The following is a 17749-nucleotide window of genomic DNA, read 5'->3' on the forward strand; positions in this document are numbered from 1 at the left end:
CCAAACACTCAGATGGCGGGTCCTTTTTTGAGCATTTCTGCTTGCGGTAATTCTTGTCCTACAGTGGTGACAGTGCAAATGCATTTAAGAACACACGTTTAAGTCAGTGCGTGGAAACTTAACCACGGTTGAGAATCAAGTCAGTAAATATCAAAGTGGTATATAACTGATTTGTTAGTAATTCCATGGAACATATATTAAAAGTAACGCTTAAATTTTTGCACAAACATGTAAATGCATGCCTGAATATATTTCAAAATGTAAGCTTTCTATGTATTTTTCCTGGACAAAGCATGCGTGGATTTTATTTCTTTTCTTTAAAGAAAGCACATAGTTTATATTAAATTAATATGGAATTTTCATTATTTCCTTACTTATCAAAACTAAGTAAAACATTTTCTCTTCTCACAAATTCTTTCCTATATACGAAAGTTATCCTGAAAGATTTCCAAGGTTATTTCAATCTATGCAGGCATGCACTCAAATGCAGTATTAAAAGCATGAGAAAGAATATCTGGGGTTAACCAGGAGAACGTAAGAGCACACTGAGCTTGGCAATATTACAAAACAATCTTCTTAAAAGCAATGCTTCCTTGACGTGGTAACAATGCCATGCCAACACACGGAAGACGACCATTCTGTGCATTGTAATCCAAAGTTACTATGGAATAATTACTTTGTTGAAGTAGAAATAAGAAAGGTGGAAACACTCACAAAGAGGTGTTGATACTCTAGGGCGTAATCCTCTTCCATCTGTCTTGTTCTACGTGCTGTCTTTGCTTTCCTGTACTCAGTCATGCGTCGCCCTTAAGTTAGAACAGTGTGAATTGATAATACGATTTATGCACCCATGCAGCTACCGATGAGCCACGCAGAACAGAATCACACCCGTAAAACCTGAAGACATCTTTGATAAAAGTTCACAGAGCAATGACCTAATGCACAATTTGCAATCAAACCAACAAACAGGTCTAGAAATCACCATTTAATGCATCTGAGAAGTGACTCCAGGAACGTACGATGAGGCTTGGTTGCAAAACCAGTTTCCACATCACAGAGGTTTGCAGAATGTGCCTCAGCCTGATGTTTTACAGCACAGGGTTCCTGCTTCCAGTGGGATTGCTCAATATTTAACCCATCCTCGGCCCTGAGTCCCAGTTATCACTAGACTATTAGCACAACATCGTAATACAACAGGCAGTAGTACATCTCCATCACCCATAAGCATTTTGGTGAAATCCCCTTTCACCTGGGACATCCATTACTTCTGTTATATCAAGCAGCTCAGCACTTAGAAGATCCAAACATTCAGATGGCGGGTCCTGTTTTGGACATTTTTCTTTATAGCAATCCTTGTCCTACAGTGGTGACAGTGCAAAGGCATAATTGAAAAAAAATGCATGTTTACATTACACATTTTATTCTGTGTGGACACCTAACTGCGTTTAAGACTAAAGTCAGTTATTCCAAAGTGATAAATAGATTAATTAAAACTTCATTGAATTTGGTAAAATACACTCTTAATTTTGCACAAACGTGAAAATATATTTATGAATGGAAGGTTTCCATATATTTTGCTTTGACAAACTATGTGTGGACTTTATTCTTTTTCTGTGGAGTAAGCTTATACTTTCCATTCTCTATGGAGTTTTCATTGTTCCTTACTTATCAATAAAGTCAAAATATCACTCTTTCCACAAACACTTCCCCCAAAAGGTCATCCTGAAAGATTTTCAAAGCTGTTAGAATCTATGCAAGCAAGGACTCATGTCCATCCTAAAAAGCATGAGAAGGAATTTCTTGCATTAAACTAGGGGGAAGTAAGAGCTTCCTGCTCTTGGCAATACCTGAAGTTAATTATCCACAACCAATGTTTCCTTGAGTTGATTACAATATCATTCCAGCACATGGAAGACTTGACCATTCTGCACATTCTAATCCAAAGGCATTATGGAATAAACAGTTTGTTGAAGTAGAAACAAGAAAGGTAGAAACACTCACAAAGAGGCGTTCGAAGTCTTGCACATAGTCCTGTTGCTTCTGTGCTTTTCTAGACCTCACGTTCCTTTTCAAATACTCACTCATGCTTCACTCTTAAAAGAGAATATTGTGAATTGAAAATAGTTTGATTTATACACTCATGTAATTACATATTAGGTACAGACCAGAATTCACCCTTAAAACCTTAAGACATTTTTGGAAAATTTTCACAGAGTAATTTTGTCATGCTTAATTCCCTGTCAAACTAACTAAACATTTGCTAGTTCACAGCCAACAGGCATAGAAATCGCCTTTTAACGCATGTCGCAAATGACACCAGGAACGTACGATGAGGTTTGGTTGGAAAACCAGTTTCTACATCACAGAGGTTTGTAGGAAAATACTGCTAGCGAATGGAATCCCCACTTTGCACTCTGCTTGTCCATGTACTAGGTCCAACTCCCTCTGAAATAAACATACTCTGAAGGTATGGCATCCCTCAATAAACCCTTCAAAATCTGTTACTGTTCTCCTTAATCCCCACTGCAGAGATGAGAAGTCGCAATGGACTGAGTATGATTCCTCTCACTCTACTTCACTGCCTGTGCCTGTTGAGTGTCCCACCCCACAGCACCCCCACCTCCATCGAACTTTGTTCCCAGGGTTTGTGCTCATCGCCCTAACACACATGCTCTGCTCTGTGAATCTGCCTAATTGATGAGAATCTGCTCTGGGAACCGTTGCCAGAGCCCCCTGGGACAAACGTGCGCCCCCAGCACCTTCCCCAGGCCTCACCCCACCATCACTGACACCCCACCGGATCCTCCCTAGTCCCAAGGACACCACAAGTAGCCTGGCACTGCGCCCCCCTGAGGAGAAGGGGACCTCTCCTATCCCTCACAGCATCATAACATTCCACACCCAATCCTCCTTCCTCCTCCTCACACTCACACTTCAAATTCTAAGAAAGTGGATACGGAAACCAAGTGTCGCTTCTTACGTGCTCAGAAAGAATGAAGATAGAACAAAATGGCAGGCGTAGCTTTCCAGTCAGTGGTGTGAGGGAAGCATGAGCATAGCCAGGCGCATGCGCAAATAACTGACAACTCTACTCCAGGGGCATGCGCAGTGATGTGGCGCCTGGAAGATTTCCGGGTTGTGTCTGGGCGAAGCGGAGGTGCTTTGAATGGCATAAGTGTCCTAAGTGAAACTAAGAGTTCAATGTGGGGATGATGGAAAATTCCATTTGTTATTTGGCGTCTTTGAGTGGATGAGGGTGTGAGGTGGGAGTGTTGCTGTTAAACATTTTTTGGTTTGTTTGTTTTACCTGCAAGTAAGTGATCAGTGGGGTTCTTGAAACCCTGATGATTTTGGATCTAAAACAAGACCATCTGGACTAAAAGGAAGGTCTGCATTTGTTCAACCTACACAGCGAGATAAGTTTCACTGAAACATACAATTCTGCTCTAAGGGTACATGGTAGCTCGTGGTGTCACTCCGTACACAGCAGAAGCACCTCACCACAAGATCCTTTCAAAGCACAGCCACAATAAACATGCTCATAGCCTAAGTACCTCCGCTTCGCCCTGACACAACCCGGAAATCTTCCAGGCGCCACAATCACTGCGCATGCCCCTGGAGTAGAGTGGTCAGTTATTTGCGCATGCGCCTGGCTACACTCATGCTTCCCGCACACCTCTGACTGGAAAACTGCGCCTTCCATTTTGTTCCATTTTCATTGGTTGTGGATGATTAATTTCAGGTATTGCCAAGAGCAGTGTGCTCTTACTTCCCCCTAGTTTAATGCAAGAAATTATTTCTCATGCTTTTTAGAATGAATGAGTCCTTGCTTGCATAGATTCTAACAACTTTGAAAATCATTTGGGATGACTTTTTGGGGGAAAAGTCTTTGTGGAAAGAGTAACATTCTGACTTTATTGATAAGTAAGGCACAACAAAAACTCCATAGAGAATGGAAAGTATAAGCTTACTCCATAGAAAAGGAATGCAGTCCACACATAGATTGTTCAGAGAAAATACATGGAAAGTTAGTATTGTTAAATACAATCACACACACAGTCAGTTTTGTAGAGTTTTACCAGAAACTCTGAAAACACAGTTTATCACTTTGTTTTTGCTGCTGCAGAAACAAATATTATGATATTGCAAGTTACTATGGTACAGGCAGATAAATCATTGTTATTGCGTTCGTAGCATGTTAAACAGTTAAGGGAAGCAAGCTTGTAAGAGGGAATCCTTTTATCTCTACAGATTCAGGGTATCTCCAGGATGACCCCTAGTTTGACACCGATCTAATTCGTCTCTCACACGCAGACCTAGATCCCACCAATCCTCGTGTAGTTCCATTCCTGCCCCCAATCTATCCTACACTTCCGGTTTCAAAGGAACTTCCGGTTGCCGTTACTATGGTTGCGAATACAGAACCAGAGAAGGTATCAGAGACTGGTAGATACACAACGTGCCATAGTGGTGATCAGAGTCCATCTTGTGGGCTTTGTGTTTCTCCATCCTGACTTTCCCAGCCGATATCTCCAGGGTCTGAACAGAAAAGGTGTCGAAAAGAAGATTTTCTGCTATTTGTCAGTGACATTGGGTCTCCATGGCACGCAGGTAACAGTGATGCGTCTTTTGGTGATCCTAATTGCCTCTCTCCTCTCCCCTCATACTTCAAAAAAGACACTGGGAAACCTTTCCATAGAAAATAATTTGTCTGTCCCTTGTGAGCAACACATTCGTCCTGTAAGAGAGACTGCTGCCTTGTGGAGGTCAGCAGTACTCACTATGTGGAAATTATCCCTTTGGATTTCCATATTAAGCTGATTTCTTTGGAGCTGGCCAAATACTCGCACATTCACATTAAAACAAAACAAAACAACAAGAAAACTTCTTAGAATGTTACTCTCTATCTCTTCCCCCGTGTTTTTTTTTAATTGGTTAAAATTGTTTTCCACCATTCAGTTTTCTAGTTTTCCTTCCTCCCCCTTTTCTCACACCCCAATTTCCCCTCCTGCCACATTAATGCAGTAGTATACTCCCTTAGTAAAAGTTACAAGTTTAACTTTCTGACATTTTAATGTTATCATGTCATGACAAGTATAGGCAGAGGTAGAAAATCTAGTATTGTATTTTAGAGGTGTATTTATAAGTTTTATTGGGAATGCTACTTTTATTCCGAGGTAGGGACACATACTGCATAGTACCTTTACTTCTCAGCATCCTAATTTCTCCTGTGTAGTTCATCTGTGTGTGTCTGTACACACACACACATATATATATATGTATATATATACACACAGTATATATAACAACATATATAACTATATACATATATCTATATATAGATATATATTGTTATACAGTATATATATGCAGTATACACACACACATATTGTTGGGTGTCTCATTTCAGAGACAACTATGGTATTTGTCCTTTAGGGACTGCTTTACTTCACTAAGGCTAATGGTTTCCATTTGGGACCATTTTGTTGCAAACAGCAGGATTTCATTTCTATTCATGGTGGAATAATATTCCATCAAGCAAATGTACAACAATTTTTTTGTGCATGCCTCTGTTGACAAGCATGTGAGTTGATTCCATGTCCTTCCTATTGCAAGTTGTGCTGGTATAAATATAGGGATGCAATTTATTCTCTTGAATGCAGATTTCATTTCCTTTGGATATACATACTGGGAGTTCAATGGCTGGATCAACAGTAAATTAATTCTCAATTGTCTGAGCACTCTTCCACAAAAGTACATCAGTGTAGCTTTTCCTCCACATCCATGCCATTCAAGCACTATCATTACAGACAATCTCAGTATAGAAAATTTGCTAAGCTGATAAATGTAGATAAAACTAATCATATCCTCTTTATCATTCATTCATGATCATTAGAAATATTTTTTCAAAATTTCACTGCAAATTTTTGATTAATGAAAGTATATCTAAACCAAAATCACTACTGCATTATTTTCTTTAAAAAAAAAGATTTATTTATTTATTTATTTTTACAAAGTCAGATATACAGAGAGGAGGAGAGACAGAGAGGAAGCTTTCCTGTCCAATGATTTATTCCCTAAGTGACTGCAACGGCCGGAGCTGAGACGATCCAAAGCCAGGAGCCAAGAGATTCTTCCAGTCTCCCAGGTGGTTGCAGGGTCCCAAGGCTTTGGACCATCCTCGACTGCTTTCCCAGGCAACAAGCAGGGAGCTGGATGGGAAGCAGAGCTGCAAGGATTAGAACCGGCACCCATATGGGATCCAGGCACATTCAAGCTGAGGACTTCATCCACTAGGCCAAGCCCTACTATGTTATTTTCAACAAACCACTTAAAAATCACTTTGACAATTTGAAAACTGATTTTCTTGTACGTTCTTTTTTTTTTAATTTAAACATTAAGACATGGTAAAAATCTCAAAATATCGTATAACCGTAACCTTGTGCTCATGAGGCTGGGAGACAGTTACATGCTTATTGCACTCATTTTTTCTGAGCATTTTTACAAATATCTGCCACTAAATAAGTACTCAAAAAAGCTATTAAATAAAATGTTGAATATTTATAATCACAGATTTATCTTTTATATATGTCTGAATACATTTCTTATGTTAACAGTTAGTGGTTTCAAAACACTCGAGTGTAATATACATACAGGTGTTGCAAGATTCTTTCTTAATTGACATTTTATATTCACCATTTTCAACTGTAATCAGAAATTATTTTATTAATTTGTCTTAGCTTAATGAAGACAATTTAGCAGATTGGTAGCAGACTCAGGACAGAGTCCTGGCATTTTCCAGACTTGAAGCTTTTTCCTGTATGCCATAGCAACCTCACTGTGGCTTAAGGGACTAAAAGAACACAAAATCTCTTAGGTAGCTATGGTGCATGATTTACCATCCCTCCACAAAATCAGACATCAGCAGATGGGTTTTCCTGCCCAAGGATCTTGCCCCGGGTGAGACAAATTCATGGAAGTGAGATTGTGGAAGGCATCCTATTGTTACTTAGGCCAGTGGTAAAACGCCAACCAGTTGAGCTTACTGTATGGGATTATTGATTTTGGTCATGACGGAGGTCCAGAGAGTGAGCATAAAGAAAAATGCACTAAGTGTGAACTTAGGATCTCAATTAGCAACATGCTGTTGGAATGAAGGCACAGTCAACAGTACATATGACGCCAGCTGGATAGTACTGCAATGGGTTTTTCATCCACAAGTCCAGCTAAAACTTCTCAGGTTGCTTTCCATGCCTCACATGACCGAAAAATAAATTCAATTTTTTTTCTTTTGCAACCTAGACCTTTAATGTATTTATCAGGTACAGGAAGAGAATCTGATAGATACATCCAACTTCTGGTTTTTGTTATATATATAAAATGGACAAATTCCACACTTACTGCAGTACAGACTTAGGATCTTAATGATACTTCCCACCCTACCCTATCTCCTGCCCACATTCCCCATGCTCCCTCCTCCTTTCTTTTAAAATTTAAACGAAAGCATGCTACTGTAAAAATAATTCACATATTTAACACCGAAAAAGTTTCCTTTTAACCAAGACTGTACACAAATCATCCAGATTCGCTTATGGGGGCAATTTGTTTAGCATAAAAGCCTTGTTGGATTTGGACCTACAGTTCTGCACTAATCTCTTCCTGTAGGTTTCCTGAAGGACTTTGGCCAGGCCTCAAGAGAATGTCCCTTCTAGGGCCAGCTCCAGCAGCCTTACTTGTTTACACCCCAAGTCTGGACTGACTGATGTCTCCACTTCAAGACAGGGGCTCAGGCATATGAGCAGGTGGCCCAGGGAGGAGGCAGACAGAGCATAGCCACAAAGCCTCCTTACCCAGAATAGGAACTACTCTCTTCCAGTTCATATTGGAACCTTATTTTGGGTGAATGGGTTTATTTTCCTGCTTTAACAAGGAGTTTGACACGCCAATCTTCCAGATATAAAAGGAAGATTGGAGAGAGGCTGCATCATAAAACTGAGCAGGCTGGGCCATCCTCAGAATCACCAAACACAGAGGAGTGATTCCTAAGCAGATGGCTGGGGAAAGTGTCTGAATAGCTTGGGGGCAGTTGCAAGAGTTAGAATGTAAACATTGCAATCTCATTACTTGGGAGTGGACTTGGGAATGAAGATGTAATCCTAACAACGGTGAGGAAGTCATTTCTGGGAGGCAGTCTGCTCTGGTGTCCTGTTGACAGTCCAGTGAAGCAGCCCCCATGTCATAATCATAGTTGGCATGGCAACCGTGATTGCCTAGCAGAACACCAGAGCAGTCTCTCTGTACACTCTCCATTTGCCAACAGTAGACACTGAGAACCACACATGTCTGAGATGTTATCATCTGGAAGGTGCTAAATCACTTAACCTGTAATTGACATTTCAGCGAATGAAGGAATGACTCTAATTAGGTAGACTTAGGGAATTCAGCTATGTAACTCTTCCTAGTTTTACTGTTCTAAAGATTTTATTTGAATGACAGAGTTACAGAGAATCGGACAGCCAGAGAGAGACTAAGGGCGGGAGAAGGGGAGGGAAGGGGGAGAAACTGGAGGGAGAGTTTGAGAGAAAGGGCAAGGAGAGATGGAGAAGAAGAGGGGTTAGGGAAGAGGGATAGAAGAAGGTAGGAGGGAAAGGGAGGGAAAGTGTGATGGAACAGGGAGGCAGAGGGAGAAAACAAAAGGGAGGAAGGAAGGAAAGGGAGAGAGAGAGAGAGCAGAAAGGTGAGGGAGTAGGAAGAGGAGGGGAGTGAGAGGAGCAGAAGAAAGGAGAAAGAGGCAAGGGAGGGAGAAAGGAAAAGGAGAGGGTGAAATGGGGAGGTAAAACATGGGTGGGAAGGGAGGAGGGAGAGACCAGAAAAGAGACAGGTAAGGAAGAGGGAAGGGAGAGGAGAATTCATTAGAGGGGAAAATGGAGAAGTATGCAGGGAAGGAGCAGGAGAGAGGTGAAAGAGTGAGTGGGGAGAAGGGAATGGGAGGCAGAGTGGAAGGGAGATTATGAGGGAAGGGGAAGGAAGAGGGAAGAAGAAAGGGAGGTAAGGGCAAGGGGGCAGAGAAGCAGTGAGAGGGAATGGGAGGGAGAGAGGGAGGGTAATGGAGAGAGTGAGAAGGAAAGAAGAAAGGAGAGAGGGAAAAGGGAGGAGGAGAAAGGGTGGTAATGGAGGAGGGAGAGTGTGGGAGGGAGGGGTGAGGGAGAGTGTGGGAGGGGAAGAGGAATGAGCATGTGGGAGGAGTCAGAGTGTAGGAGGGAGGGGAGGAGGTGGCCTGTGAGATAAGGGATGGGGGGGCAGGGGATGTGCGAGAAGGGAGGAGGGAAAGCCTGGAAGGGGAAGGAGGAGGGAGCATGTGGGAGGTTAGGGAGGAGGGAGCATGTGGGAGGGGAGGAGGTGGCATGTGAGAGAAGGGAGGAGGGGGCACATGAGAGAAGGGAGGAGGGGGCACGTGAGAGAAGGGAGGAGGGAAAGCCTGGAAGGGGAAGGAGGAGGGAGCATGTGGGAGGTTAGGGAGGAGGGAGCATGTGGGAGGTTAGGGAGGAGGGAGCAGGTGGGAGGGGAGGAGGTGGCATGTGAGAGAAGGGAGGAGGGGCACGTGAGAGAAGGGAGGAGGGAAAGCCTGGAAGGGGAAGGAGGAGGGAGCATGTGGGAGGTTAGGGAGGAGGGAGCATGTGGGAGGGGAGGAGGTGGCATGTGAGAGAAGGGAGGAGGGGGCACATGAGAGAAGGGAGGAGGGGGCACGTGAGAGAAGGGAGGAGGGAAAGCCTGGAAGGGGAAGGAGGAGGGAGCATGTGGGAGGTTAGGGAGGAGGGAGCATGTGGGAGGTTAGGGAGGAGGGAGCAGGTGGGAGGGGAGGAGGTGGCATGTGAGAGAAGGGAGGAGGGGGCACGTGAGAGAAGGGAGGAGGGAAAGCCTGGAAGGGGAAGGAGGAGAGAGCATGTGGGAGGTTAGGGAGGAGGGAGCATGTGGGAGGTTAGGGAGGAGGGAGCAGGTGGGAGGTTAGGGAGGAGGGAGCATGTGGGAGGCGTGAGGGAGAGTGTGGGAGGGGAGGGAGCAATGAGTATGTGTAAGGAGTCAGAGTGTAGGAGGGAAGGGAGGAAGTAGATAGTGGGAAGGGAGGGTGGAGGGGGCATGTGGGAGGTTAGGGAGGAGGGAGCAGGTGGAAGGGGTGAGGGAGAGTGTGGGAGGGGAGGAGGAATGAGCATGGGAGAGGATCAAAAGTGTAGGAGGGAGGGGAGGAGGTGGCCTGTGAGATAAGGGATGGGGGGGCAGGGAATGTGAGAGAAGGGAGGAGGGAAAGTCTGGAACCCGAAACAGGAGGGAGCATGTGGGAGGTTAGGGAGGAGGGAGCATATGGGAGGGGTGAGGGAAAGTGTGGGAGGGGAGGGAGGAATAGGCATGGGGGTGGAGTCAGAGTGTAGGAGGGAGGGGAGGAGGTAGACGGTGGGAAGGAAGGGAGGAGGGAGCATGTGGAAGGGGTGAGGGAGAGTGTGGGAGGTAAGGGAGGATGGAGAGTGTGGGAGGGGAGGGAGGAGGGAGCATGGGGGGTGGAGCCAGAGTGTAGGATGAGGGGAGGAGGTAGATAGTGGGAAGGAAGGGTTGAGGGGGCATGTGAGAGAAGGGAGGAGGGAAAGCCTGGAAGAGGAAGGAGGAGGGAGCATGTGGGAGGTTAGGGAGGAGGGAGAGTGTGGGAGGGGAGGGAGGAATGAGCATGTGGGAGGAGTGAGAGTGTAGGAGGGAGGGGAGGAGATAGATTGTGGGAAGGAAGGGATGAGGGAGCATGTGAGAGAAGGGAGGAGGGAGCATGTGGGAGGTTAGGGAGGAGGGAGCATGTGGGAGGTTAGGGAGGAGGGAGCATGTGGGAGGGGTGAGGGAAAGTGTGGGAGGGGAGGGAGGAATAGGCATGGGGGTGGAGTCAGAGTGTAGGAGGGAGGGGAGGAGGTAGACGGTGGGAAGGAAGGGAGGAGGGAGCATGTGGGAGGTTAGGGAGGAGGGAGCATGTGGGAGGTTAGGGAGGATGGAGAGTGTGGGAGGGGAGGGAGGAAGTAGCATGGGGGTGGAGCCAGAGTGTAGGAGGGAGGGGAGGAGGTAGATAGTGGAAAGGAAGGGAGGAGGGAGCATGTGGGAGGTTAGGGAGGAGGGAGCATGTGGGAGGGGTGAGGGAAAGTGTGGGAGGGGAGGGAGGAATAGGCATGGGGGTGGAGTCAGAGTGTAGGAGGGAGGGGAGGAGGTAGACGGTGGGAAGGAAGGGAGGAGGGAGCATGTGGGAGGTTAGGGAGGAGGGAGCATGTGGGAGGTTAGGGAGGATGGAGAGTGTGGGAGGGGAGGGAGGAAGTAGCATGGGGGTGGAGCCAGAGTGTAGGAGGGAGGGGAGGAGGTAGATAGTGGAAAGGAAGGGAGGAGGGAGCATGTGGGAGGTTAGGGAGGAGGGAGCATGTGGGAGGGGTGAGGGAAAGTGTGGGAGGGGAGGGAGGAATAGGCATGGGGGTGGAGTCAGAGTGTAGGAGGGAGGGGAGGAGGTAGACGGTGGGAAGGAAGGGAGGAGGGAGCATGTGGGAGGTTAGGGAGGAGGGAGCATGTGGGAGGTTAGAGAGGATGGAGAGTGTGGGAAGGAAGGGAGGAGGGAGCATGTGGGAGGTTAGAGAGGATGGAGAGTGTGGGAAGGAAGGGAGGAGGGAGCATGTGAGAGAAGGGAGGAGGGTAAGCCTGGAAAGGGAAGGAGGAGGGAGCATTTGGGAGGAAAACATGGAGAGTGTGGAAGGAATGGCAGAGACAGTGTGTGGCAGGGAATGGGAGAGTGTGGGAATGGGAGGAAAAAGAGAATGTGGAGAGCGGAGGAGGGAGAGTGGGAGGAAAGGGAGGAAGGCGCATGTGTGAGGAAAGGGATGATGAAGAGTGTGGAAGAGATGGGAAGAGAGAATGTAGGCAGCAAGGGAGGAAAGTGACTGGGAGGGGAAGAGGATAGAGAGACAAAGAAAGGAAGGGAGGCAGTGGGAATGGAGGGAATGAGGAAACACGAGGAAGAAAATGTGGAAGGACAGAGGGAGGAAAGAGGGAGTTGAGAAAGCTGGAGAGGGAGGCAAAAAGGGAGGGAAGTGGGAGGGAAAGGGAAGGAGAAGGAGGGAGGGAAGAGAGGGAGGGAAGGGGAGAGAGGGAGGGAGGGGGAGAGAGGGAGGGAGGTGAGAGAGGGAGGGAGGGGGAGAGAGGGAGGGAAGGGGAGAGAGGGAGGGAGGTGAGAGAGGGAGGGAAGGGAGAGAGGGAGGGAAGGGAAGAGAGGGAGGGAGGTGAGAGAGGGAGAGAGGGGGAGAGAGGGAGGGAAGGGGAGAGAGGGAGGGAGGGGAGAGAGGGAGGAGGGAAGGGAAGAGAGGGAGGGAGGTGAGAGAGGGAGAGAGGGGGAGAGAGGGAGGGAAGGGGAGAGAGGGAGGGAAGGGGAGAGAGGGAGGGAAGGGGAGAGAGGGAGGGGTGGGGAGAGAGGGGAGACAGGGAGGGGTGGGGAGAGAGGGAGGGAGGGGAGAGGGGGAGGGAAGGGGAGAGTGAGAGGGAGGGTGAGAGAGGGAGAGAAGGGGAGAGAGGGAGGGAAGGGGAGAGAGGGAGGGAAGGGGGAGAGGGAGGGAGGGGAGAGAGGGAGGGAAAGGGAGAGAGGGAGGGAGGGGAGAGAGGGAGGGAGGAGAGAGAAGGAGGGAAGGAGAGAGAGAGGGAGGGTGAGAGAGGGAGGGAAGGGGAGAGAGGGAGGGAAGGGGAGAGAGGGAGGGAAGGAGAGAGAGAGGGAGGGTGAGAGAGGGAGGGAAGGGGAGAGAGGGAGGGAGGGGAGAGTGGGAGGAAAGGGGAGAGAGAGAGGGAGGGTGAGAGTGGGAGGGAAGGGGAGAGAGGGAGGGAAGGGGAGAGAGGGAGGGAAGGGGAGAGAGGAGGGAAGGAGAGAGAGAGGGAGGGGTGAGAGAGGGAGGGAAGGGGAGAGAGGGAGGGAGGGAGGGGAGAGTGGGAGGAAAGGGAGAGAGAGAGGGAGGGTGAGAGTGGGAGGGAAGGGGAGAGAGGGAGGGAAGGGGGAGAGGGAGGGAGGGGAGAGAGGGAGGGAGAGGGAGGGAGGGGTGAGAGGGAGGGAGGAGAGAGGAGGAGGGAAGGAGAGAGAGAGGGAGGGTGAGAGAGGGAGGGAAGGGGAGAGAGGGAGGGAAGGGGAGAGAGGGAGGGAAGGGGGTGAGGGGAGGGGAGGGGAGAGAGGGAGGGAAGGGAGAGAGGGAGGGAGGGGATGAGTGGGGAGGGAAGGAGAGAGAGAGGGAGGGTGAGAGAGGGAGGGAAGGGGAGAGAGGGAGGGAGGGGAGAGGGGGAGGATAGGGGAGAGAGAGAGGGAGGGTGAGAGTGGGAGGGAAGGGGTGGGAGGGAGGAGGGGAGAGGGAGGGAGGGAGAGTGGAGGGAGAGGGAGGGAGGGAGGGTGGGAGAGTGAGGGAGGGGAAGGGGAGAGAGGGAGGGAGGGGAGAGAGGGAGGGAAAGGGAGAGGGAGGGAAGGGGAGAGGGGGGAGGGAAGGGGAGAGAGGGGAGGGAGGGGAGAGAGGGTGGGAGGGAGGGTGAGGAGGGAGGGAGGGGAGAGGGAGGGAGGGGAGAGGGAGGGAGGGGGGATGGGAAGTGGAGGAGAGTTTGAGGAAAGAGGAGGAGGGAAAGGCGTGTGAGGTGACAAAGTAGGTAGAGAGAGGAAAGGAGGGGGAGAAAGACAAACACTGCAGAATGGAGGGACAGTGGAGGATGGAGAGGAAGGGAGTGAGAAAGAGGTAGAGAGAGGACAGAGAGAGGGAGAAAGAGGGAAGAGGAAAAGCAGGAGGGAAAGTGGAGGAAGAGTGCGAGGAGAGGGGTGGGGAAGTAAGGGAGTGAGGGGAAGGAGAGAGGGAGAGAGAGTGGGAGGCAGGAGGGAGAGAGAGGGAAGTGTGAGGGAGAGTAAGGAAAGGGGAGAGTAGGGAGGAGGAAGGAGCAGGAGGGAAGGAGGAAGGGGGGAAGTACAGAGAGGGAGAGAAACAGGAGAAGTGAGAGGTTAGGAAGAAGTAAGAGGGAGGGAAGGAGCAGTGAGAGTGTGGGAGTGAAGGGAGGAGGGAATAAGAGACAGAAACAGGGCCAGAAGGAGGGCTGAAGGGAAGGGGAGGGAGAGGATGGCAAAGGGGCAGGGAGGAGGGAATGGGGAGGGTGTGGTAAGGGAGAGGCAGGGAAGAGGAAAGAAGAGGGGAGGGAGGCAGAGAAAGATAATAGGAGGAAGATAGGGAGGGAAGGGGAGGAGGTAGGAGGGAGGGAGAGAGAAGGAAAGAGGGAGGGAGAGACGGGGAGGGGCGACAAGCATGAAGAAATGGAGAGGGAAGGGAGGACGTGGAGGGAGAGAATGATGAAGGGGAGAAAGAGGGTGTGGAAGAAAAGCAGGCAGTCAGGGAGACGCAGGGTCAAGGAGAGGAGTGAGAGGGAGGAGGGAGGAGAGGGCAGAGGAGGAAGAGAGGTGTGGAAGCACAGAGCATGGGAGAGAAGGGATGAGGAAGAGACAAACATACAGAGGCAGTGAGGAGGGAGGAGGGGGAGGAGGGAGAGAGAAGGAAGGAATAAGGAGAGAGGCAAAGGGCAGGGAGAGATCAGGAGGGAGTGCAGAAGGGAGATGTGGGAGGGAAGAAAGAGGGGAGTGTGGGAGGGAAGAAAGAGGGGAGTGTGGGAGGGAGAGGGGAGGGCAGACAGAGGGAGGGAGGGAAGGAGGGTGGAGGGGGAATGGGGAGGGAGAGAATGAGGAAAGGCGGCGGGATGGAGAGGGGGAGGGAAGGAGGGAAGTCAGGGCGAGGCAGGGAGGAGGGAGGAGAGGGAGAGACAGAGTGGGGGAAGGGGAACAGAGCAGCAATCGTGAGGAAAGCATGAGGAGAGAGGGAGGGAGGGAGAAGTGGAAGGGAGGGAAAGAACTTTGGAAGGGCCAGGGGAGGAATGGAGGCTGAGAGAGAGTGAGAAAAGGGGGAGGGAGAGAGGGAAGGGCGGGAGAGAATCCGAGGAAGTGAGGGAAGGGCGGGAGGGCAAGAAAAGAGGGCAGTAAGGCAGAAATAGGGAAGAGGGCAAGAGAGAGAGGAGGGGAAGGAAGGACAGGGAAGAGCAGACGGATAGGTAGGAAAGTGGAGGGAGAGTGTGGGACATTAGAGTCGGGGAGAGACAAAGAAAGTGGAAAGGGAGACAGAGAGGGAGTGAGGAGTGAGAGAATGAGTGAAAGGGAGTGAGAGAGAGAAGGGGAGGGCAGGGAAAGAGTGAAGAAAGAGGAGGGAGGGAGGGAGGGACAGGGAAGGCGGGAATGAGGAAAGTGGGCAGGAGAGAGAGGGAAGAGGGGAGGAGGAGATGGAGGGAAAGAAGAAAGAGAGGGAGAGAAGGAAGAAAGAAGACAGGGAGGAAGAGAGGAAGAGAAGAAGGAAGGAAAGGATTATGCATTTGCTCCTGTACTCCCCACAAGGTGCCATGGCTGGGGCTGTGCTAGACCAAACAGGAGCCTATTCAGGGCTACCCAGGGCTGTCAGGGGCCCAAGCACTAAGGTCATCCTGCTGCTTTCCTAGGCACATGACAAGGGAGCTGGAGTGGAGGTAGAGGAGCTGGGATTTGAACTGGTGCTTGTATGGACTGCATGTCATAGGCGACAGTTTTACCAGCTGCACCCTTGTTTTATTTTATTTCCAAACTTTAAGTGAAATTATGAAGCTGAGTTTGGGGAATTACGCTTCAGTCTGACTGTAGAGTTCCTGCATTTTAGCTTTTCTCTTAGAGCTTGGTGTGCTACGCTGTTGAACTTGAAATTCTCGTTGAAGTTGACCGTGATTTATGAGAGTATTTGAATTATCATAAAAAACAGCAGGAAAAGATAAGCTTATTTTGGTACAAAGGACTTGGAAATCTATTTTACACTTACTTATATGGGCTTTGAAGTTCCCTCGTTTTTCCAGATAAGATGTAATGGCCTACAACCTGAATGCCCAAAAGATGAATTAATGGGTGCTATGTTCTCCTGTATCTGCAATCTGTTTACAGGAAGAAAAGAAATGCCAATAGAGACGATGGACAGCACTCCTACTGCAAAAGGAGTAAGATAAACCCTGACAGCCACGATTCTAAAGACACAGAGGTAGGAAGCAGGGTCAAATAACCTCTATTTCATGCATTGCCAGTCTTGAATAGTCCAATTGGTGATCCGCAGTGAAAAAGATTTCTATATTTTAAATATTGTGTTCATATCAAGAGAGCAGATTTTATGTATATCAAAGATATGTAACATTACTATTTGGGGACACTGGGGGTCTAGTGTTTCAGAAAACTCAGGACTGAGAAAATTGTTGGACTTCTTTATGATCTGGCCTTTGCGTTAAGTTCTTATGCCTGTTTGATTCCTGTTGCTGGAGATCTCACATCAAACTTCAGTTGGCCACTCCTGTCTCTTCCTTGCATCGTTGCTTCAATAACCAGGATGTTACTGATGGTATAAAGGTGAACATGGGCTCTTCCGGTAGCTGTGGTCAGAGTAGCTCCAAATGACCATCACATGTCTTGCTTTAAAGTCTTGTTAAGTTAGGTTTGGAAACAAAGGCCTTCTAAGAAATGCAGTAACAACACTGTGAATGCAGATAAAAGGGCCCTTGCCATCAACTAACCCTTTGAGGATGCTGACTTTGAAAAGGCAGGTAATTGCAGAACACAGATGTTTTCAGGGGACACTCCAACTTGGCAAAGACCCCGATTCATAGTAATAATCTTTTAAAAGTTATTTTATTCACATGAAGTGAACAAATATCATGCAATTCACAATACTGTTTTAAATGGGCCTATTAATACTTCCACCCACACACCACCTCCTTCCCATGTTCCCCACTGACACTCTTCCTTCATGAGCAATACCCAGAGTACCCAAAACGTCATTTCTTGGAGTGAGATCAACATTTTAAGAATTACTTTTGACCACCTTTGTCAATGCTCTTGAGAAAAGAATCTTAAGCACAGACGCTCTCCCAAAATCAGTAATGTGAAGGAGCTGTGACTCCTCCTCATCCAAAAAGGACAATAAAACACGTGTGACACTCACAAAAGATTTGTCAGATGCCCTTCAAGCTGCGTGCGGATTTTTGAATTGGAACTAGAAGGCCGCATATATCCACTGTCAAGATTCATGCGCCAAATGATCCTGCATTTGTATGTGCACGCGTATGCATGTCTGTGTGACTAAAGGTGTGCATAAAGAACTAACAAACTGTAGTTCAACTTGTCAGCGCAACCTACCTCATTGCATGGTGATTATTTCTATCACCCTCTGGTATTGCTGGAGCTGCCAATTCTCTTACATCGATTATTGCAAGAAGCAGTACCTCTAGCATAGAGAATATGTGCAGGGAATTGGAAATAGAAGGTCTGTGTTTGATTTCTCCCTCTATCGCGTCCAAGCCAGGCGACTTTGGGCAAGTCAGGAATGTCTTTCCACATTTGCAAAATGAAGGCTCTGATTTCCCCCTTAAATTTGCACAGTTGCTGTGGTGACGGAATGAGCTATGTAGAGTATGTGTACTTGGTTCACCAGGAAGCCTGGTCTAGAGTGGGACTCCACTACTCCCCAGGAGTAGTAGGAAAAAGTGTTGTAGAAGTGTTGTCATGATCCTATCGCAGTCTCTCTCTTTGCAGTCTTCAAGCAGCCATAATGAAAGGAGCAGTGACCCTAATATCCCAGAGACTTCCAGTGAAGCGAGAAACATCTCAAACTGGACCATCGCTGAA

General features: G+C 48.2%; 1 long non-coding RNA gene and 1 other non-coding gene across 2 annotated transcripts; one reads left to right on the top strand and one right to left on the bottom strand.

Moving 5' to 3' along the window:
• Nucleotides 1-713: 713 nt before the first annotated feature.
• Nucleotides 714-3053, bottom strand: LOC131478481 (uncharacterized). Its single transcript, XR_009244488.1, has 4 exons — nucleotides 2981-3053; nucleotides 2002-2093; nucleotides 1250-1358; nucleotides 714-806 (listed from the first exon to the last, which is right to left on the bottom strand). It is a non-coding gene; the product is annotated as an uncharacterized LOC131478481 (long non-coding RNA).
• A 5236-nt stretch (nucleotides 3054-8289) lies between these two features.
• On the top strand, nucleotides 8290-17749 carry LOC101533859 (uncharacterized). The gene is made up of 3 exons (XR_009244584.1): nucleotides 8290-8425; nucleotides 16022-16115; nucleotides 17657-17749. It is a non-coding gene; the product is annotated as an uncharacterized LOC101533859 (transcript).

Source organism: Ochotona princeps, chromosome X (genome assembly GCF_030435755.1).
Source record: "Ochotona princeps isolate mOchPri1 chromosome X, mOchPri1.hap1, whole genome shotgun sequence".
NCBI lineage: Eukaryota > Metazoa > Chordata > Mammalia > Lagomorpha > Ochotonidae > Ochotona > Ochotona princeps.